This window comes from Lactuca virosa, chromosome 7 (genome assembly GCF_052849685.1).
Source record: "Lactuca virosa cultivar CGN04683 chromosome 7, Lactuca_virosa_CGN04683_v6, whole genome shotgun sequence".
In the NCBI taxonomy this organism is placed as follows: Eukaryota; Viridiplantae; Streptophyta; class Magnoliopsida; order Asterales; family Asteraceae; genus Lactuca; species Lactuca virosa.
In genome coordinates, this window is record NC_136432.1 from 144,929,034 (window position 1) to 144,946,146 (window position 17,113).

Genomic DNA, 17,113 nt, shown 5'->3' on the forward strand with positions numbered 1-17,113 from the left:
TTCCGTTAACGATTGTATCGGATCGTGACAGCCGTTTCACCTCAAGGTTTTGGAAAAGTCTACAAGAGGAAATGGGTACCAAGTTGTGTTTAAGTACAGCTTACCATCCAGAAACTGATGGTCGGAGTGAAAGAACGATACAAACACTTGAAGATATGCTGAGAGCATGTACCCTGGAATTCCTAGGTAACTGGGATGAACATTTACCTTTGGTAGAATTTTCCTACAATAATGGTTTCCACTCGAGCATAAAGATGGCACCTTATCAAGCTTTGTACGGACAGAAGTGTCGTACGCCGTCTTGTTGGCTAGAGGCTGGAGAAAAGCAGTTTATGGGACCCGAGATGGTCCATCAGACTGCTGAGAAGTTAAAAGTGATCAGGGAAAGAATGTTAGCAGCTCAAGATCGTCAAAAGAGCTATGCTGACAAAAAGCAAAGACCGATGACTTTTGAAGTTGGAGATTCGGTTTTGCTTAAAGTCTCGCCGTGGAAGGGACTTATAATATTTGGTAAAAGGGGAAAGTTGAGTCCAAGGTTTATTGGATCGTTTAAAGTTCTTCAGATGATTGGGAACCAAGCTTACAAGCTAGAACTACCAGAAGAATTGGATAGTATTCATAACACTTTTCATGTGTGTTATTCGAGGAAGTTCACGGGAGAAGTTCCCGATATAATTTCAATTTCTGAATTGAGAATTGATGAAAACAAAAGGTTAATTGAAGAACCTGAGGCAATCGTTGACCGAAAGACTAAGAAATTGCGACGCAAGATGGTCGAATTAGTGCTTGTCCGTTGGAAACATACGAATGGGCCAAATCTCACCTGGGAAACGGAGAGTGACATGTTGAGTCACTATCCACATTTGTTTGTTGATGTGTGATTCCGGGGACGGAATCATCCTAAGGGGGAGAGAATTGTAACGCCCGCGTTTCCAGGCTAGGCATTATTGTTGATGTAATAGTCTAGGTTAACCTTTGTAACTCTTTTGAAGTATTAATGATGAAATATTTGAGTATTATGTGTTTTATGCTTAGTTGTGTGGCTTAATTGAATTAAGAATAAAATAAGCGTCAAAATTAAAGTGTGAGATAAACCCGATATCTTTACATAAAGTTGTAGTGGTTGAAACGAGGTTTCCGGAGATATAAAGAACGCCGAAATCCGAGTTATAACGAAGAAGTTATGACCTGTCGAAGTTTCGCGACAGAACCGACACGACGTTGAATGACGTAAAATATGAATTTAAGATAGAGCGATATCTAGCCTTAGTGATCTAAACGGAAATTGTAGAGTTCGTTAAACCGAGAGCGTGCATAAAAAGAACGCCCAAATCTGACTTCGTATGAGGAAGTTATGATTTTCCGAAGTTTCGACTTAGTAGTGTGCAGCCCGAATACTCGATTTGAGATCGAGCGGTTTTTAGCCGAAACAATCTAAACGAGAATTGAAGATCTCGTCAATGGTAGTGCAACGGTAAAAAGACAGACGAAAACGGACGTCGGATGAAGAAGTTATGAATTTATAACGGAGTTTTCCTGTCCCGGCCTACTAAAAATAATATAATAAAAATATAATAAAAATAAATTTCAAATTAGCCGACGGAGTCTAAACGAGAGTTGTAGAGCATAATCTCACCTACGCGTGGATATAAAGAACGTCGAAAACAGAGCTCGTATGCGAAAGTTATGAATTTCTGAAGTTCGGGGCGTGAACCCCAAGGCTGTGTCAGAGCTCACGAGGTGAATATTAGAAACTCACGAGGTGAGCCAGTTCACGAGGTGAGCATTAGTGACTCACGAGGTGAACAGATGATGGACGTCTTCCAGGCAAGTGGCCATGACGAACGCAATGACGTATCGAGCTCACGAGGTGAATATTAGAAACTCACGAGGTGAGTCAGTTCACGAGGTGAACATATATGGTTCACGAGGTGAACCTAGCATTTTTGCCCTATAAATAGAATTCAAGGGGCAGCCGAGTTTGGTTTCTCATCTCTTACTCTCCCACTCCCGATACCCTCTCTAAGCCCTATTTTAACCCCCCGAAGCCCCGGTATCATCCCGAGACCCGAAGCGAGTCCCGAAGCACCGAAGATCCCGAGAAGAAGAGAGTTTCCGAGCCGAAGCTCTGCCCGCGAGAAACCCGGTTTTTGTGAAGATCTTCCAGATCTACCAAAGAATACTACTTCTACAAGTCGTAGTGCTGTCCGATCATGTTCTGATCAGGTGAGTGTGTAGTTACTTTCTTCTAATACATAAATACGAAGTATTTACTATGAAATACGTGTTATGTGTTTATATATTGGTGTTGATTTGAAGGGGGTACATAATCTCTTTCAAATGCACGATTTTATACAAGTATCGATTTAACGTACTAAGTATATGTGTTATGTGAGTGTATCGATGTTATATTCTAATCTCATAGACCTGCTGTTATATATAACTATTGTAAGGTCTGTATTGTAATGTTTATGCTTTTGGTCTGTTTATCGGAACATGACATCCCGAGTTTTGTTTTATAATGAAAATACATTTATTTATGAAATGCTTTGGTAAATCTTATTTTATCATATTTCGTTTTGGGAACAAATTCTGCAACTCTTTTAATCAAAGGATTACTCTGAAATTGTTTTAAAAGCATAAATTAAACCGGTCTTTTCTGGCCGTGATTTTGGGGATGTCACAATCAACCACGAAATTCTCCAGAAAATGGGTCATAGAACACACTTTGAACTCTAAATCTTAATCATCTTGAGGTGTTCTTGAAGGTAAAATCGATTTCTACTTCACCATTCCTTTAAGTTTTACTTGTTTTTCATGGATTTTCTCCATCTTCTACTCCATTCTATTGTAAAATCATGAACACTTGCACCTACTCACGGTTTTTATGATTTCATCCAAAGTTTTCTTTCAAAAACGAATTTTTGACATTTCAAACTCATTAATGGTCTTCAAACCAACATGCATGTGATGATCTTCAAGCTTAGATGCTAGATGATCAAAGTTTGTTGTTAAAAAGCTTTCAAATAGGTTTATAAAGGATTTGTTCCCAAATAAATATCTAAAACAACTTTTCTGATCAAATCAGATTTTTCCCTATATTCCACCAACAAAATGAGATGTTCTACAAATTTTCAGAAAATAATTCATTTTTCTCGAAATTTTATAATTATTGCAAAAAATAGGGCAATAAATCATATAAAATACTTTCGGAGGTCTATAAATCCTTGGTAAATTCGTGGATGACCCCTATGCTAAATAATGACTTCTCATTAAGGTTCATTGATTTTTGTTACTGTTTAGCATGGTTTTGAATTTTCTTTTTGTTTAGCCCCAATAAATCATAAAACCACTTTAGACAATTTGAAAAGGGTATCTAATAATTTTCTCAGCTCCAACCCTATTTGTAAGACTCAGAAAAATATTTTCAGAATTGTTGATAATGCATTCCTATTTTTCCCCTATTTTTGTATTTATAATGGACTAATAATGGGAAAAATATTTGTATTCTCAGAAAAATATTTTCAGAATTGTTGATAATGCATTCCTATTTTTCCCCGATTTTTGTATTTATAATGGACTAATAATGGGAAAAATATTTGTACTCATCCAAAATACATGAAAATTTACCGAAAGACCTTAAAAAATATTATAACTCTAAAAAAGAATTTTAAAGAATTTTCTATTCAGTATACTATTTTTCTCCTATTTTCTAAGGTTAAATACACTTAAATCCACAAAATCGGATTCCATTAGATAAAAACTACCTTTGGGATTTTTTCCAGATGATTTACACTGTAAATGAACTTTACAAAAATTTTGGTAATTTACTTTAACTGTTTAATAATTATTCTTCAATTAATGATTATTTAAGAGGATTAAACAAAGAAAAATAGCAACACTAATTGAAAAATATCTTTTATATTTTTCATAGCTTCTATATATGTAATAACAGTGTTACAAAACTGTTGGGCAATTTTGGAAACTGTTTTCTATTTATTTCAATTTTTATAAGAATAAATGCTCAAAAATCATAAAATTTGGTTAAATAGTTTGGAAATCCATTTTTATATTTTTCCTAGACTAAGTATGTCTAATGGCAGTATTATAAAAAGTATGAGAATTTTTATCATTTGGATTCTATTTTTCACGAATTTATATTGCTATGAAGGCATAAAAATTTGGAAAAATATTTAATCACATCAAAAATTCAAGAGAAATTTTTTGGAATACGTATACTGTATTTGGAAAAAAAAAACGTAAAATTTGATGAATTTTGGAAACTGTTTGACAATATTTTTGGATTTTTAGGAGTTTAAAACACCTTTAAATGTATTGAAATACCCTCAATTAATATTACAAAAATATGGAAAATGATATCCAAAATTATCTTAATCACATGAGTTATAAAATTTCATCATTTCAGAAGAATGTTTGTAACTTAACAATATTAAATTTTGACACATTATTTGCATAATTCTATTGTAGTAGTAAGTATACTAGTATTAGATTTCAATTAGAGACTCATTAGTGTGTAACATCGTTGTAGGAAAACGATAGTGGTACGAGTGGAGCGTAGTTCAAGACACCATTTGCATCATCTCAATGCATAGTGAGTATTCACCACTCCCCTATTTTCGGTTTTTATGTTTTGGGGTGAAAACGCATGTCCTAAACTATTTATGTTCTTCGTATTTATTTGACTCGTATAAACTTGGTTGCTATATTTTTCATATTGTGAGTATTCACCACTCCCCTATTTTCGGTTTTTATGTTTTGGGGTGGAAAAGCATGTCCTAAACTATTTATGTTCTTTGTATTTATTTGACTCGTATAAACTTGGTTGCTATATTTTGCATATTGTGAGTATTCACCACTCCCCTATTTTCGGTTTTTACGTTTTGGGGTGGAAAAGCATGTCCTAAACTATTTATGTTCGTTGTATTTATTTGACTCGTATAAACTTGGTTGCTATATTCTTCATATTGTGAGTATTCACACCTTTACCCCTATTTTCGGTTTTTATGTTTTGGGGTGGAAAAGCATGTCCAAACTATTTATGAATGATGTATTTATATCGAATTGTATCAAACTTGATTGCTATATTTTGCTATATTTTGTTGTGTATGTGTATGTTATTGTTAAAACATGAGGCCTTATCGTCTTAAGTCCCTTCTCTTAAACTTTAATCCAACCATTAACTCTTTGAGTCAATGGTCATTATGGATAGCGCTATTAGGAATTTACAACTCCTCACTCGCCCGATTGCTTGAGTGCATGATACCATATTAATCTATGGAACGATAAGCATAGATCTTGATAGGGCATCAGTCATAGGCTTGGTTGTGAACTCATTGTTTATTCATATACAATATAAACTTGCTTACTTATTATAGCAATCAACTTTGTTTCTCATTATAGCAATCAACTTTGTATCTTATTATAACAATGAACTTTGTTTCTCATTATAGCAATGAACTTTGTTTCTCATTATAATAATGAACTTTGTTTCTTATTATAGCAATAAACTTTGATTTTCATTATAACAACAAACTTTTATTATTGGAAACTTATACACATGTTTTAGCAATGAAATTGTTTGCTCCTTGTAGCAACGAAATTGGTTGCTCATTTTAGCAATGAAACTTGTGTACTCGTTTGAGTAACGAACTTTATCTTCCATGAGAATATGAACGTTGCATCTCATTTGGGTAACATACTTTATCTCTCCTGATGACAAAGAACTTTGTTTTTACAAACTTATTTACTCATTTTAACAATATACTTTTATTATTGGAAACTTTTATCAAAACTTTGATTTCAATTCAAGGAACCAATATTATTTTGTTTATCTGTGAGTACTCACCAACTATTTTTATAGTTGACGCTCATTTTACATGCTTTTTCAGGAATCATTGAGTAAGTGGCACTTAGGGACACATCACTGTTAGGAGCATTCTTATGTGTTGTATTTCAATTTACATTGTAATTTCTTTTAAAATTTGTTCAAACCCATTGTAAATTTGTAATGATTTTTAATACTATGGTTGGTGTTGTCTTTTAACTTTTGCTATGAAACCCTTTATGCTGCCAGGCCTCGTGTTTCCGCTTTAGCGGGGTGTGACAATTAATAATATAGTTTTTACAATGTATTCAATCACATATGATTAACATCAAAAGTAGATAGCAAAATAAAGACTAGAAGCTACTATGCTCCGTCTTCTAGGATCCCTGAGCGTACATGTCTATTGATCCCTGAGAATACAAGTGATTTTGAAAGAGTAGATCAGGATTAAAGCTGGTAAGTTCATAAGTTGTTTGTTTTAGAAGATATGATATTTGTTCTTTATGAAAACCTTAAAAGTTTCTCCAGAAAATCCAATATTTCCTGATGTGATAAAATGTGACCCATAATAGTTCTTTCTACAGTTACCAAGTGTATACAAGCTATATACACTAAAAATCACGCAGACAGTCAATTGTATGGTTCTGCCCTAAACCCCACAACCAAACAAGGAACAGGAAATGAGGTGGAGTCCACACATCCCACTGTTTGTCTAATTCACATTGTATTTAACCCCGATGTATGGACTAGGTAATTATAGAATTAACAGTGTTGGTCCTTTTTTAGTGATATCTTCCTTTATACTTAAGAAGTAATGTAATACAGTTGAGTTTGGATGCAACCCTATGTGTAAGCATGTACCTAGATATATGTTCTTCTCAAATGTATGTTTTGTACTAGAAAATAGGTTTTTATGTTATGGTTTTTGTATAGACCTGACCTATACCTAATTCCTCCTATGATTTATTAAGATATACGAATTATACATAACCAAGATCGATTAGATAGTAGACTGTGTGTATCTACTCTAAGCCCACAACCAAACAAGGAACAGAAAATGAAGCGGAAGGCACACACTCTACTGTCTATTGGGTCCCACTCACATATAATCCTGATGTATCACCTAACAAATCATAGCTTAATCATTATAGATCCCTTCTAAAATGAATGTTCATGTTCTCGTAATCTAGACGCTTTAGTTAATATTATTGTGTGTATTCTGGTATAACCATACTAAATCCGACTGGTGATGAAACACGACGTATTGTAGCCGTTGAAAGCTGGTATGACATTTGTACACCCATGGCTCTGCAGGTCCCACTGTAGCTAACAGCGAGGCGCGGGATTGTCAGTCCCATATAGATCTATACAAAAATTCACGTTCTCCCTCCAGGAGACACTGGTTATAATCATTCGGACTTTGATAAGTACCCTGATGAGCACTACGAATAGTACTCACAACCTCTGAATTAACTAGACCCGTAAAGAATACTAATGTTCCTTTTGTACTTTAAAATGTTATCTTGTACTAATAATGTACAATACTTATAGTTTTGAAATCCTTTTAGTATGATAATCACGACTCAGTAAGGTAGTTTTAGTATACTCTAAACTATACCTATTATAGTTTACTCTATGTTCTGGATGCTATGTAGAATCTTAAATAATGAAACAGTTTATAACAAATGAAATAACTTAAGGGAATTACCTTTTGCTCGACATGTTACAAAAGCGGTTTAAACTTTATTTAAATACATTTCATGTCCAATATATATATAACATGTATATGATTGAGATCAAGCAGGCAGTCGGAAAAATGATTCCTACCTTAGTCCACAACCAGACAAGGAACAGGAGATAAAATGGGCACACCAGTCCTAAGCCTGTTGGATCTTAATTATATATATATATATATATATATATATATATATATATATATATATATACATGTATTTTTGGGAAAAATATAAGTATAAAATAGTTTAAGTAGTTTTGAAAACACTTTTAAAATAGGTTAACACAGTTGAAGAAGTTTACCATGTTTGAAATTGTTTAAAATTCGTTTGCATGCAAACACAATAATTACTTGTGTTTTTACTAGTATTCCCCCCCCCCCCTTAAAACATTTAAAAACATTAAAAACGTAGGGGTATGAATTCACCTGGAGTGAGTGATTCGAGTGAAGACTGAAGTAAGGGTGTTTGATTCACAAATGAAGTCCCGAGGCATAAACGAGTCCTAATTAGCATATTATCATATATATATATATATATATATATATATATATATATATATATATATATATATATATATATATATATATATATATACAGTGAGTGCATTTAACACCTAAGGAGTAAGGGAAACAACCTAGGATGCAAGGATAACTCACCAAAAGAGGGCTAGAAGCAAGTTTGGAGGCTGGAGGGGAGTCACGGCTGGTTTGATGTGCTCACGACCCTTGAAGGTTTGAAGGGTTCACGGCCCTTGATGAAGGTTCACGGCCAAGAGAGGAGAAATGGCCAAGGGTAGTTCACGGCCCATGAAGGGTTCACGACCGTGAACAAGGTTTGCGGCCGTGAACTTCACTTGATGAGGTTTCAAGCCCGAACGCAGTACTCCGATCCCGATTCCTTGGTAGTTCCATTCCTAGCACACAACCCTAACTTGTACTAGGCTTTAGAAACCCATAAGTTTGACCCGTGGTTGCTGTGTTGTCTTTAGAAGTCGGGAATTTTGGGTTGTGACATCATCCCCCCGTTAGATGGAATTTCGTCCCGAAATTAGCTTTCTGAGCGCGACTTTAGGGGTTGAGAAAAGGTGGTTGAACTTCTATTTCATTCAATCTTCTCGATCTACAGTGAATCCTTAATCCTCGCCTAGCGTTCTAGTGGATCTTCACTATTTCATCCGACATGCTAATCTATACGGAGCGTAGGGGCTCGGTTTATTTGTCGATGTTTATCCGAATGCTAGATTGTCTACTTGTAGTCCTGGGGAGCTTTATCCTGTAGTTCATGGTAGGATTCATACCTGGTTCATCTATCATCACCTCGTGTATACAAGTCGTATATAATTATGATTGGTAAGACAGTCGGATGTGCGACTCTGCCCCAGGTCCACAACCAAACAAGGAACAGGAGATAGGGCGGCAACACATACTAAATTTTCATAATCATAATTATATACCACCCTCGCGTATACGCTTAATAGTGACAGGTGAGCCGTATTCGTCCCTAGCCTCTGTGCTAGAACTTGACTTGCTGCTTGAGCGGTATTTTCGAATGGTCTGCTGAGGATGATTCAGGAGGTTTCGGAGGGTAAGGTGCTCTTCGCCTGGATACTTTGGAGTTTAGAATACGAGAGATGATTTTGAGGTCTAAGTCGGGTTTGTCGCTATGAACGAAGAGGGTTTCGTTAGTCGGTCGGTTACGGCGAAAGGTTTTCGGAGTACATGAAATTGGTATGGTGAGGACCACGCCAATCCATGACGAAAAGACAAGGTCATAACTCTTTAGAGAAACAAAGGTTAGGCCGATTTGTAAGAAACGTTGGCTAGAGTGATAGTGCATCCAGTGGGTACTCGATAGTGCTTTCTATGTGTAATTCTAGTGCTTTTTGTTTTTACCCTTATAATAACCACTGCGAAAATAATTCGTACCGCAATAAGCGAGTACTAGCAGTAAGAGTGTTCCGATAACTATCGATGTTACTTCATATTATGATCCCATAGCCAGTCCCTCTATGATCATTTGATGTGTACAAGTCATGCATATTTAAGACTGTTTAGACTTTCGACTGAGTAACTCTGCCCTAGATCCACAACCAAACAAGGAACAGGAATTAAGGCAGAATTACTCACTCTGGGCCTGCTGAATCTTAAATATGAACGACCCTAGCATATACACAAACCATCATAGTTTCCCAGCAAGGATCTTTTGTTCATATATGAACGCTGTGATTTGATCGGACGAACGAGTATTCTATAACTACTTTTAATTTCCCCAAATTTTAATATAAGTTTAATCTTATAAAATAATAGTTTAAAAGACGTATCGTTGATTCAAGGGGGCTCCGAGGCAGTCTCTCCTGCTGTGATCATCAGAATTCGCCCATATACGCCAAAGTTCTTCACTATCGGGCAGTCCCTCTTGTAATGCTCTGTCTCGCCACACCCATAACAGGCCTGGCTTACTCCAACTCCGGGGACTTGATAGATCGATTGTGTTGGTGCCCTACAGAACGGGCAGTGTGACCCTTCCTGCGGCAGTTTAGGCAATGCAACTCCCGACAACTTCCGGTGTGATGGAAGTTGCACTTATTGCACTTCGGGAGGTTCCCAGCATAGCTTCTGATAGGTGCTGAAGCGGCTAGTGCTGTCTGTGTGAACCGCAACTCTCGGTTGCTCCTGCGGGGTTTCTTGGGTTGGTTGCCCCTTCTTCTTGCTTCCTAACTTTCTCTTTCGGTCTCCTTCTCTCGTTGGCTCTGAAGTAGGGGTCATCTCGCCTTGGCTGACTTCATGGTCGATGAGTCGCTGAGCCAAGCGTTTTGTACTATCGATAGTAGTTGGGTTCGAAGACAGTACATTTCCTTGAATCCGGGGAGATAATCCCCAAATGTACATTTCTATCTTCTTACTTTCCGGGGTAACCATCCCGGGGCATAGTGCTGCCAGGTCGCTAAACTTGTCAGTGTAGGCCACTATGTCTGAGCCTGCCATGCTAAGGTCTCATAGCTCTTGCTCCAGTTTTTGTACTTCGCCCCTTGGGTAGTTTTCTCCCATCATCATTTCCTTCAAGTTCTCCCAGCCCATAGAGTTAGCCACTGATAAGGTCAGTGACTTAACATGGCCATTCCACCATGTTAGGGCTCTGTCGGAGAAGGTGCAGGCAGCAAACTTCACTTTGCTCCCTTCTGGGCACGCGCAGATTTCGAAAACTGATTCTGTTTTCTCAATCCACTGCATCAGGACAATAACTCCTCCATCTCCATTGAAGGATTTGGGCTTGCAGTTCATGAAGTCCTTGTACGAACACTCTCATGGGTGTTCGTGAGTATCTCCGTTGTTGATTGGGTGAGCACCGCTACCAGATCCACTGGTACCACTTGCGTGGATTTGGGCTATGGCGGCTGTCGTTGCTGCTGTTACTGCTACCTGAAAAGCAGCTAGGTCGAACTACGATGGCGGCGGTGGATTTGAAATTATCGGTGGATTGTTGTTGGGACGCTTACGAGGCGACATCTTTCAGCTATAAGATTTATAAGACAAAACGGTGGTAAGTATTTACTTGTGGCTATAAGTCGTGTGCTATATAAACTAAGTTATTTTGGTTCCGAGTGTATCATGATTTGAGTTCTATTGTGTTCTAAAAACAATTCATAAGGGAAGTTTATTATAAAAATAAACTTATGAATCTGTAGCGACTGTTCTCGAATGAATTCATGTAACCTGGGTTACTGATACTTGTTGCAAGGAAAGATGCAATAAACTTAACACATAGTGTGAGCAGCGTAACCACTAGCTCACTAAATCATATCAGTTTATTAGTTAGTAGTGTGTCATATAAGGTGTTCGGTTCCTTTGCATGTATCGTGAGTGGTTTCCTCTGTTCTCTGTCCTTCCTGTGTTCGCTCTGGTTCTGTCTGTGATGATTTGTTATCTCTGGACATCCCTATGATGTCCCGATTTCCTGCAGGTGTGTTGAGTCTTCGCTTCTTCCTGGTTCGGGTTTTGTCATCGATCTCTATTACTGACTCTGTGTCACACCCCCGGCCGAGGCGGCGGAACACGCCGGGCTGTATGACTAAGTTCATGGATTACAGGCAAATTGAATATACAGTACAAGTACAACAATAAACAAAATAGCATTCATGTTCCATCTTGATATTTGAATACAAAGTTTTTACAAATAATAATAATACATGAATTGCCTTAACAGGTAGGTATATGATACAACAACAAATAAACTTGGTCACCTGCAATCCAATCTGTCATGGATGTTTGTTTAGTAGTTTCCTGAGAATACATGTAGTTTTGAAAGTCAACACAAAGGTTGGTGAGTGTCAAAGGTTTTCTGCTAACACAGTAATACTTTTAATAAGTCTAAAAAGTATTATCTTTGTATGTATAACTATAACGATAGTTAAAAACAGTATTTGCAAAGTGTCTTTAAAAGCCAAGAATGTATTTTGATATGAGTAAATTCATGCTTTTAACATGTACTTGTAATAACTCCTTGAAAGTCAAAATGAATGCTTTGTATAAGTAACTTCCATACTTAAAATTGTGTTTGTAATGCATCTTTGAAAGCCAAAACGTTATGTTCCATAAGTAATTTCCATACTTAAAAATATACTTGTAATGACTTCATAAAAGTCAAAATGAATGTTTTGTATAAGTAATTTTCATACTTAAAAATGTACTTGAAGGCAACCAAACCTATGGTTGTAGTAAGAGAGAGAGAGAGAGAGAGAGAGAGAGAGAGAGATTCGTGTTAATGTTTTTAGTGAGTTCTGTAATCGAGCTATGGACGAAAAGTATCCCTCCCTACGACGCTTCATTGGACGTTGTAGTAACGATCTTAGACACATATCACCTGCTACGATTGATCAATCGATGGTTGTAGCTAGCAACCGCATGTGGGTTTGTCGACCCCATATAGATCTATACACATGCATCTCGCTCCGAAGATTAACGATTATAGCAGTGTGGGGCAGGCTAAGTAATTAAACTCAGCTAATGAATAGTAGCGTCTCACTCAAAACCCATTAATGAAAAGTTGTGAATAACTCTCAGCCCTAACTTAATTATGATTAAGTGCCAGGCATAATGAATTTCTTAGTATAGCATTCGTAAAAGCCGAGTATGGTTGTCGTATTTATCAAGGTATAAATTACTCGCTTTTATAGAGAAATGTAGTTCAACATAACGATCTTGTATAAGTGTGTAAAGTCTTATGCATAAAAGTATTCATGTATAGAAGTCTTGAAACTTTGAAATACATTAAACTTGTATATGTGTGTAAAGCCTTATGCATAAAAGTATTTATGTATAGAAGTCTTGAAACTTTGAAATACTTTAAACTGGTAGTATGCATATCATATAAGACTAAAAATGAATGTTTCAAATTAATGAACATATGTACATGTATAAACTTTATGCATATAAACATAGAAATATACATGTATAATAATATCTTGAACCATTGATTTTTCGAGTAATAGAACTCTGGGAATTTGCGTTTAAAGTTCAGCAATTAATAATTCTGAAAACGTCTTATTTTTAACTTTTATAAATATTTTTACTAAAAATATTTCAAATGTGAAATTAAATATTAGGCTATAGCCTGAGTCCAAAAATGATTTCGGAATTTCCATTTGAGGTGTGCAATTCCATCAACAGATAGAAGTGGTTCTAGCGATTTTAAGAAAATCAGTATTATACTGGTTTTGGATTTTAAAACGGTCATATCTTTTGCATACGAACTCCGTTTTGGACGTTTTTTATATTTCTAAAATCAGGGAAAGGCGTACAACGAGACTAGAGTGTTTGTATTGCTCACGACTTAATGTGAGATTTCAGTTTTTCAGACGTATTCTTAAGGTTGCATTTTGAGTTGTTTGATTTGTTTCTCAGATTACATATTTGGAAGTAAGATATCATCTGGTATCTTGTAATAGTTGGAATAACTCATTTATTTTATATTAGATACACTAAAACTCAATGAGTCAATTTATCAAGAGACTTACTGTGAACTTGGCCGTTTACAATCTTTGACCTTAATTCCAGGATGTCACACTCTGAATGTCCAAGCGGCTTCCTTTGTCTCTTCTTGCGAGGGTAAGGTTCATCAATAATCACTTCGGTGTCTTTCTCTTCTGCTGATCCCTTCTTGGAATCCTTCCTGTGAACCTCTTCTTGTTCCTGTTAAACTTCTCTGTTGATGCTGGACTTCTCTGCTGACTGCTATCATGGAGTGGTTTCCCTTATCTATGTTGGTCATGCGAGAATAGGAGTGTCTAAAGAATCTAGGAGATTTAATAAAACATTTTTATTATTACGGGGCTGATCCCTATCGGGTCCTTCTAAAATCACGCAATGTATACAAGTTGTATATAATTTAAGATTAAATAGACCTTCGAATAACTGATCCTACTCGAAGACCACAACCAAACAAGGAACATGAAGTAGAGCGTAGATCACAAATTCTAAGTCTATAAAATGTTAATTATATAAAACCCTAGGAGTATACACTCCGTAATTATAGACCTACCAGTAAGGGTCTTTTAATTTTCACATAAGTTATTTATAGTGTCTAAAATACTCCTATAGTATTTTAATTGTATTCTTGATACTTGTTGTCATCTTATAGTAACTAAAATAGTCATATGGTATTTTATCTTTATGTTCTGTTCTAGAGACCCTTTATATATGGAGTTAGGTAAGTTTTAAGAATGTTGCAACACCACATCACTCCCAAACACATGTTGGTCGTATCTCAAATAAATATAGTTGATCAGGTTATATTTATCCTAGATATGATTACATACCAGTCCAGGTTTGACCATAGTGTCCAACATTAAAATACTTCTGTTCTTGTTCTTCTTGTGATACTTGTTATATATATATATATATATATATATATATATATATATATATATATATATATATATATATATATATATATATTCTGAATGTACTTATACTTTTACAAATATTGTTATATTTTAAAGTATAATTCTTGGTCAGAGTGTTTTTATCTCAACGTGTTTATAGTTTGTATATCTTTTACGGGTTGATATACTCACTTCACTATAAACAATGCTCTGATACCAATCTGTCACACCCCCAAACCAAATTGGCGGAAACATTCGGGGGCGGAGGACGTCATGCAAGTATCACAACAGTTGTAAAATAGTAAACAAGCAACAACATCCATTGCATTAATAATATAGTTTTTACAATGTATTTAATCACATCTGATTAACATCAAAAGTAGATAGCAAAATAAAGAATAGAAGCTACTATGCTACGTCTTCTAGGATCCCTGAGCGCACCTGTCTCTTGATCCCTAAGAATACAAGTGATTTTGAAAGAGTAGATCATCATTAAAGCTGGTGAGTTCATAACTTGTTTGTTTTAGAAGCTATGATATTTGTTCTTTATGAAAACCTTATAAGTTTCTCCAGAAAATCCATTATTTCCTGATGTGATAAAATGTCACCCATAATAGTTCCTTCTACAGTTACCTAGTGTATACATGTTATATACACTACAAATCACGCAGACAATCGATTGTATGGTTTTGCCCTAAGCCCACAACCAAACAAGGAACAGGAAATGAGGCGGAGTCCACACATCCCATTGTTTGTCTAATTCACATTGTATTTAACCCCGATGTATGCACTAGGTAATTATAGAATTAACAGTGTTGGCCCTTTTTTAGTGATATATTACTTTATACTTAAGAAGTAATGTAATACAGTTGAGTTCGGATGCAACCCTATGTGTAAGCATGTATCTAGATATATGTTCTTATCAAATGTATGTTTTGTACTAGAAAATAGGTGTTTATGTTCTGGTTTATGTATACACCTGACCCATACCTGATTCCTCCTATGATTTATTAAGATATACGAATTATACATAACCAAGATCGATTAGATAGTAGACTGTGTGTATCTACTCTAAGCCCACAACCAAACAAGGAACAAGAAATGAAGCGGAAGGCACACACTCTACTGTCTATCAGGTCCCACTCACATATAACCCTGATGTGTCACCTAACAAATCATAGCTTAATCATTATAGATCCCTTCTAAAATGAATGTTCATGTTCTCATAATCTAGACGCTTTAGTTAATATTATTGTGTGTATTCCGGTATAACCATACTAAATCCGACAGGTGATGAAACACGACATATTGTAGCCGTCGAAAGCTGGTATGACATTTGTACACCCGTGGCTCTGCACGTCCTATTGTAGCTAATAGCGAGGTACGGGATTGTCAGTCCCGTATAGATCTATACACAAATTCACGTTCTCCCTCCAGGAGACTGGTTATAATCGTTCGGACTTCGATAAGTACCCTAATGAGCACTACGAAATAGTACTCATAACCTCTGAATTAACTAGATCCGTAAAGAATACTAATGTTCCTTTTGTACTTTAAAATGTTATGATGTACTAATAATGTACAATAATTATAGTTTTGAAATCCTTTTAGTATGATAACCATGACTCGGTAAGGTAGTTTTAGTATACTCTAAACTATACCTACTATAGTTTACTCTATGTTCTGGATGCTATGTAGAATCTTAAATAATTAAACAGTTTATAACAAATGAAATAACTTAAGGGAATTACCTTTTGCTCGACATGTTACAAAAGGGGTTTAAACTTTATTTAAATACATTTCATGTCCAATATAGATATAACATGTATACGATTGAGATCAAGTAGGCAGTCGAACAAATGATTCCTACCTTAGTCCACAACCAGACAAGGAACAGGAGATAAAATGGGCACACCAGTCCTAAACATGTTGGATCTTAATTATATACCTATATATATAAACATGTATTTTTGGGAATAAATATATAAGTATAAAACAGTTTAAGTAGTTTTGAAAACACTTTTAAAATAGCTTAACATAGTTGAAGAAGTTTACCACGTTTGAAACTGTTTAAAAATCGTTTGAATGCAAACACAAGAATTACTTGTGTTTTTACTTTTATTCCCCCCTCCCCCCCCCCTCTTAAAACATTTAAAAACTTTAAAAATGTAGGGGTATAAACTCACCTTGAGTGATTCGAGTGAAGACTGAAGTAAGGGTATTTGATTCACAAATGAAGTCACGAGGTACAAACGAGTCCTAATTAGCATATTATCACATATATATGTATACAGTTAGTGCATTTAACACCTAAGGAGTAAGGGAAACAACCTAGGATGCAAGGATAACTCACCAAAAGAGGTCTAGAAGCAAGTTTGGAGGCTGGAGGGGAGTTCACGGCTGGCTTGATGTGTTCACGGCCGTGAAGGGTTCACGACCCTTGAAGGTTTGAAGGGTTCATGGCCCTGTATGAAGGTTCACGACCAAGGGAGGAGAAATGGCTGAAGAATGAAGTATACTATATATATATATATATATATATATATATATATATATATATATATATATATATATATATATATATATATATATATATATAAGGGTAGTTCACGACCCATGAAGGGTTCACGGCCGTGAACAAGGTTTGCGGCC